The following is a 6,506-nucleotide window of genomic DNA, read 5'->3' as shown; positions in this document are numbered from 1 at the left end:
TGGCACTGTTGGAGGACTAACAATTGGGTACTTGCATCTGGAGAACCAAACACAGCATCACACCCTGTGGCCAGGCTTTAGGACCCTCCCTTTCAATCTTCTACCCCAGACATTTACCAGCCACCCCTGGAGCCCTGGGCTCAGGAGTAACTTCCCACAGCATGTGACACCCAGCTCCCCTCCCATTCCCCAGTCTTATCTTCCACCTAGTTCATCTTTGCTCAGGTCATTCACCCAAAGGTTTTAGTACAGCCCATTTTCCATGCCTCCTCAGTGGAAACAGGTGATAGGAGTGAACCAACAGAACATCACAGGAAGGACTCACCTGGGCAGATTGAAGGTACTTATTCAGCTCCACATGGACATGATTTGAGGAAGGACGGAGAGGTGTGAACCAGCTCCAGAGGGCTGGAAAAAGGGACAGGGTGGCAGGAGAGGCTCTATTCCAAGAGCCAAGGAAATCCAGTGTAACAACAGTCACCAGTGAGTACTTCCTACACGTCAGGAAACATCCAGGTGATTGATATCCCTCAAGGGCAAAATTCTGTCCAGTGTTGCTGGTGGGAGGATGATGATGATAGACAAGAGGTTAGAGGGACAGTGTTACACATGCAGGGCCTAGGCAGCCTGACATGTGAAAAGCAAATTTAGATTGGGTGTCAGATTAGACCCCATCAAGAAAGGATCCTGTGGGTAGGAATGGAAAGGAAGTGGGTGTCCCAAGGTTAGAGCATGCCCAGGCTGTGAAAAGAGAGAATAAGCCACTTGGACCCACTTGGGGTAGGCAAGAAGGAAGGGATGTAGGAAACAGGTGCAGCTGCTTGGCCAGGCCCAGTGATGCCACAGGATCCACCATTCCTCTTCTAGTTTTTTATCTGATAGAAATGAAAACATATGCACCACCAACTTTGAGTGTGTTCCTGAAGGCTCATAGCAGCTTTATCTGCAATGCACAAAACAGAACCAACCCCAATGCCCATTAACAGGGGAGCACATGAACCAACTGTGGCCCATCCATATCATGGAACCCCTCAGCAATAAAGAGGAATGGATTGTGGATAATGTCACATCAGTTCCTATCCAAACAACTATGCCAAGCTAAGGACACCAGACAAAAGGAAACAGAGGGAGAGAGAGTAAAGCTGTGAGATTCCATTCCAATTGGATGAAATTCTAGAAAATACACATGAAACCATAGTGACAGTATGCACATCAGGGATCCCTGAGGATGAGGACAGAGGGAGGTGGGGGACAGAGAATGGCAGGTGGGAATTCTGCAGGTGGTGGTTGTGCTCATTACCTTAGCCTTGGCTTCAGAGATGGAAATATGTCAAAACATCAAACCATAACAACTGTAGCATCTAAACCTATGAAGTTTATAGTGTCAATTATGCCTCAAGGAAGCTGTGTTTAAGCAGAAGAAAACAAGCTTATCAGTTGGAGTGAGGGTGGGCAGGAATCTTTGGAGTATGAGGAGGGAGAAGAAGGAATGCAATGGCCACATGGAGGGGGAAGAGCACACAAATGTGTGTGTGGGTGGGGGTCCAAGAGTGGTTCATGGTGACAAGAGTAAGGGTGACTACAGGCAAGTGGTGTGGTTTTTCTCACAATGTGGTTCCTTTATCAAGCAGAGCTTGTAATTTGGGGGACTGATTCTGTCCTTCATGGGCAATACCCAGTCCATAGGGATTTCAGCTCCACAATGGGGAGACCCCTGCTCCCAGGGGATGCAGTCCCCATGTGAGGACAGGTTGGGGCATCCACTGGAGGATGGGAGAGGGAGGAACCCCCACTAGGCTACCTTGACACACACTCAGCCCTCAGTGCCCCCATCCTCTGTGTCTCTCCTGTCTTCTGCCCTGTCCCCCAGCCCTGGTGAGTTTGGTCATCTTCTCTCCATTTCCAACACAATCAATAGCAAACTCTCACCTGGAATGTAGAAGACCCTCTGAGCCTTTAACCCTCTAATTTGGGGTATAAAGTAAGGATGTTCTAGCTGCTTAGAAATCCTGGTGGCCCTTTGGGTGGGGCAAAGAACATGCCAGAAAGAGGCTTCAGGGCCCAGAGTGGCCATGGGGAAGAGGACATCCTAGAGCTTGAGACTGTCAAGTCACCTCAGAAGCACAGGCCACAGGACAGGGTTCCCTGTCTGCTCCTCCTTTTTAAAGAAGTAACCAGGAGAACTTGAACATTTCCAGAAACCCACAAGGAAAGTCCAACCTGCCTGGTATGTGGATCAGGCTGTCCCCTCTTAGACCTGTAATCCCCAGCTCTGTGGCCTGTAGAGTCATCAGGGCCCAGGGCTCTGCAGTGGTTACATTTGGGGGAGGATGAAATCCAGAGGCTGCAGTGGGGTCTGCATCACCAGATAGCCCCCTACTTGTATGTCTGCTTGTCCACATATGGTGCCTGGACCCTCTTCCAAATACAGGCTCCAGGTGTTCCCCCAGGGGGGTTAGTGAATCTTGCATGCAAATAAATTGCACCACCCACTGCCAGGATGAAGGAACACAGAACCTGTGGGCACAAGCAGGAGATCATAGCAGAGAGGCAGGTGGCAGCATGGATGTTCATGAGTGCTCAGCCAAGGGTAACAGCCTCACCAAGGGCACCAGCCTCAGCCCTGCTGGGGCCTCAGTATCTCTGAGAAAGCATGGTCACACCAGCAATATACAGCACTTTTCTGTTCTGTTGGTCTTTGCTTCCAGAGTCCAAAACAGTATCAGATTTTGCTGTCTTAAAATTTTGATTTGGTGGCCTGCAGCTGAGAAGCAGCAGTGGAAATGGTCATGGCAGTGCATGCACTGGGCCATGCCTCACTGGGGTTTCTCATCAAAGGACATGGATGAAACTGAGAGCAACCAGCCCCTGATGATAAGCAGCCAATATCCTAAAGAAGCAGTAAGAAAATGCCAAAATTCAACACAGAATTCTGGAGGAAATGATTCTTCTAGGTTTTCAAGGAAAAGCTTCAAATTGGATTACAGATTAGAGGAATATATAACTAAATCAAAGAAAGGAAAAGATGGGAGCTTTGTTAACCCTTGGCCAACTTGGAGAAATCCCTCTATTCCAAATGCCCTCAGATTGATGATCATAGAAAAAGATCACAGCAATAATCCACATTCCAAAGAGGAACTTGATAAAGAACTCTCAGTGCTTAAGCCCTATTTCAGCAATGACTCTGTAGTGAAGGAAGCTGGCTTAAAGGTCACATGGCTGAGACATGCAACAGTAATGGTAGAAACTGATGAGCTCATAACTCTCATGAATCCCATTTTTAGCGATCATGCTTCACCACCACAGTACATGGATCTAAAATGCTTTTGTTAGCCTCCATGCACAATAAGCAAGCTGCCTCCAATAGATGTGGTCCTTATCAGTCAAAACCACTGTGATCACCTGGACTACAATTCTGTCATTGCTCTGAATGGGTGATTCAGTAATGCCTTGAGATGATTTGTGCCTTTGGGTCTCCTTGACTGCATACAGAAATACAGCTAAGAGAATATGATTGAGCTGGACCAGTGGGAGGAGAATTGTGTTTCCAGACATGATAAGGTCACCTTTGTCTATCCACCATCCCAGCACTGCTGCAAGAGGACTCTAACGGATGACAATAAGGTTCTGTGGGGCGACTGGTCTGTCTTGAGACCTTGGAATAGATTCTTTTTTTTTTGCAGGAGATACTGGTTATTGCCCTGCTTTTGAATAGATGGGAAAAAGATTTGGACCTTTTGGTCTTGCAGCTATTCTTATTGGAGCTTATGAACCCAGGTGGCATATGAAATGGCAGCACATAGACCCAGAAGAAGCTGTAAGGTTTCACACTGATGTCCAAGCAGAGAAATCTGTGGCAATTCACTGGTGAACTTTTGTCTTAGCAAATGAGCACTACTTAGACCCTCCAGTGAAACTGCATGAAGCTCTAGGAAGATACAGACTTATGACTGAAGATTTTTTTGTCTTGAAGCATGGAGAATCAAGATACCAAAATAATAATGATAAAAACTTTGAATATATATGAGCACAAGGGCTTTAAATGAAAAAGGCTTCCTCTAATCTAAATGTGAAAAGCAAATGAAAAATCTAAGAAGTTCATCAATATTATGTTTGTATATTTGAAACAACCCCAGCAAGTTTGTGTTTTAAGTCTTGTGTAATAACTTGCTTACTAATAGGATTGCCAGTTAATATAAATGATGGAAGAAGGTAGGTGGGTCATTTAAATAGTTACTTAGCTCATGTGAAGTTTACATCTCATTTCCATGGTATAAGAATAGACATTTCTTTACTAGAGCATTCTATGATAATGGTAGGATTATCTGAGGAAATGAAAAACTGATTTTAAAGACTCATTGCTATTCTTTTATTCTTCAGGGCCTTACACAAGGTGAGTCAAGAGTGTCTACATAGTTTTTTTTTCAGAGGCCTGCATTTGAATAAAAACATATTTCTTATTTTCACATTATAGTAATTGACTACCACATTCTTACAGACATAGCAGTTCTTGCTCTGTTAAGACCAGCATATATCCCAAATGTTAAGTATTTTTTAAGCATGAAAAACAGAAGTCTGGGCTAGTTACAATTTTTAAAGTTCTACAATTTTTTTTTTATAAGGGAGGAACTCTCTATTTTAGTGCATGTCTACAATCCCCAAGTTAAAAACCTTCCTAGTTGCACAGAGAAAGGGAGGGGTATGGTTTTGAGAACATGATATATGAATTTTTCAGTTTTTAATCTAAAAGTCAGACCTTCTAAGCACAAATGTAGTTACAGGGAAATAATTATTTTACAAGTATAAATGCAAGTCTTAAATGTTAATAGACCTTACACTTTGAATTTTCTGTCCATTTTTTTCTATACTCATATTTTTTGGCTTTCTTGAGTCCATTTCTAAAGATACATATAAATGTATTTTATGAATTAAAAAAATTTGCTTTGTCACAGGTGTCATTATGGAAAATTGCAGACCTCACACCAATACTGGGTCTCAGGGACTAAACCTCAGATTTTGTGCACCTCCACTCCATCACCCATTAGGAACCCAAGACATCACAAGCCACCATTGTGGCTGGTTCCTTATGTGGCTGGGAAGTTGGCCCTTTGTCCTTCTCATTTTACATGTCACTTTGGGTTTCACCTTTCACCTTTACATCTGCACATTAGGTTTTACCTTGTCCTCATTAAGGTAGAAGGTATGACTACTTTATCTTTCTCTGCCCACTTTCTCTCTGTCAAAAATATTTTGGAGAGTATCTTTCATTGCTAAAGACAAGCTGCCATAGATGTAAAAAGCTCTGTGTGGACAGAAGCGTAGGAGATTGGAGGTTCATTTATGCCCTGAGTCTACAAGGTTGTAAGAAAAAAGACAAAATTACATCCCCTTATCTTAGACACAAAATAACTTTTGCCTGGCTAAGCCCCTAACCCTTTCTCCTCCCTGTATGGCACTCACATCCACAGAGCAACAACTTAACCCTGGTGGCCAGCTGTGCAGGACACTCTGATCGAACAAAACTCTGTGGTCATTTGGCCCATGACTCTAACTTTCCTTTCCTCTATTTCCTCCTCCCTGGAAACTCAAAGCCCTCTCAGGTAAAAGAAATGCTGTTTAAGTGCTAATATGACCATGTCTGTTTCAAACACAGAAGAATGTGTTAGATATTCCCGCCCCCCCCCATCAAGAAAAAGAGAAGTAAGTAGCCATGGGCCCAGAACAGTGAAGTTGTGTAATGTCAGTGGTGAGGTGATCAGCAGGTGTGAAAGGTCCAAAGTTCTGCAGGCTCAGGAAGCAGACAGAAGGCCCATGTCTGACAGGCATCTGATGGAAAGCTAAGGAAAAGGGTAGGGGGCATGGTGGGGAAAGAGCAGGGTGGCTGTGATGGTTTGCAATTCTGTACCACAGAAAAACATGTTCTTCAATGTAATTCATACTGTCAATGTCTTGATGAGCTTACTTCCGTTAGGGTGTAGCCCGGTCAAAAAGGGAGGTGTTTTAATCCTATTACTGAAGGGCATAGAGGGAAAGTCACAGAGGGAGAGAAGGCTAAAAGGGGCAGCCAGAAGCTGAAAGTCCATGGAAGCTGGAGTAGACAGGAGAAGCCAAGAGAGGCCACCAGGTCATTACCATGTGACCAAAAAGTCAAGACCATGGATCATCAGCAGCCAGCCCCACACATCACGGTCCTCTGTGAGAAAGCATCACCTTGATGGCAAGTTGATTTTGGACTTCCCCTAGACTCAAAACCATGAGCCAATAAATTCTCTTTGTTTAAGGCAGTTGTTTGGAATTTGCTTTGGCAGCTAGGAGAACTAAAATTCTGGCCAAGTGTCTGTATGGAGTCAGCAGCAACCCATGGGCAGGGAATTCTAGAAACTTGGAGAGAACAATCTTTGAAGACCAAGGAAGCTAGCAAATTACATTTGCTGGTCCATGACATGAAGACAAGCTCCCTCATCCCAACCTGACTATCCCCATTCACAGACATGGGCCCCATGTCA

At 44.4% G+C, this 6,506-nt stretch overlaps 1 pseudogene; it reads left to right on the top strand.

Annotated features, from left to right (window-relative positions):
* The first annotated feature begins 2,841 nt into the window (after positions 1-2,841).
* On the top strand, positions 2,842-4,027 carry LOC119520692 (annotated as a pseudogene).
* Positions 4,028-6,506: the final 2,479 nt, after the last annotated feature.

The sequence above is a fragment of the Choloepus didactylus genome, chromosome 26 (genome assembly GCF_015220235.1).
Source record: "Choloepus didactylus isolate mChoDid1 chromosome 26, mChoDid1.pri, whole genome shotgun sequence".
NCBI classification, from domain to species: Eukaryota; Metazoa; Chordata; class Mammalia; order Pilosa; family Megalonychidae; genus Choloepus; species Choloepus didactylus.
This window is presented reverse-complemented; position numbering and strand designations above follow the sequence as displayed.